Source organism: Corvus brachyrhynchos, unplaced genomic scaffold, assembly GCF_000691975.1.
Source record: "Corvus brachyrhynchos isolate BGI_N302 unplaced genomic scaffold, ASM69197v1 scaffold532, whole genome shotgun sequence".
NCBI classification, from domain to species: domain Eukaryota; kingdom Metazoa; phylum Chordata; class Aves; order Passeriformes; family Corvidae; genus Corvus; species Corvus brachyrhynchos.
The window spans coordinates 83,770-84,471 of NW_008236454.1; the positions used below are offsets into that span (position 1 = coordinate 83,770).

At 43.2% G+C, this 702-nt stretch overlaps 1 long non-coding RNA gene across 1 annotated transcript in view; it reads right to left on the bottom strand.

Moving 5' to 3' along the window:
* Positions 1 to 702, bottom strand: part of LOC108444622 — a 25,277-nt gene that overhangs the window by 10,017 nt on the left and 14,558 nt on the right. Inside the window, exon 2 of the long non-coding RNA XR_001859259.1 lies at positions 70 to 74. This is a non-coding gene — a long non-coding RNA (uncharacterized LOC108444622). The remainder of the gene's footprint in view (positions 1 to 69; positions 75 to 702) is intronic.

The following is a 702-nucleotide window of genomic DNA, read 5'->3' on the forward strand; positions in this document are numbered from 1 at the left end:
GAGGGCTGCCGCGCGGTCTCGGCTACAGGATTAAGGCCACCCTCTGCTTTAGGGGTAATGGGACCATACAAATGCTCCTGAAGAGCTTCACTGATTACAAGGCATCCTCGGAGAGGTTCTATCACTAATGCATGTTCTGTTTGATCCTTCATCTCACACAAGATTTCGGACCAAAAACACCCATAAATAGTTCCACAAGGATTAATATCAAAAAGTAAGTCTCGAGAAATATAAAAGAAATTTTTGAAAAGCCAGTTAAAAAAATGTTCTAGATCTCCTGGAAATAATACTTTCTTGTTTTGCTGTTCAAGGATTCCTTTAACTTCTAGATACATTTCTTTCTGTGGTTCAGAGAGCCACATTTCCCATGATTCTTCCATAGTCCAGAGAGAATATCCAAACCAAGGTGAGAAGAGAGAGATCTGGAGTGGTTTTTAACTCATGAATTTTCTGTCCTTAGGGATTGGTGTCTTGCCAGCGATTCACCACCATTTTTTACAGTGCAGATACTGTAACACGCATATCAAACAAGGAGGCCTGTGGAAAAGAAATATATATGGACCGATTCTTGATAGATGTTTCAGAGATGTTTATTTCTCCAGCCTCATGGCCAGAGCTCTGCTGAGGAACTGCTCAATCACGGGACCCGAGGGTCCTTGCCCGCGCAGGGGAACACAAACCAACCAATGGGGAACGAGGCTG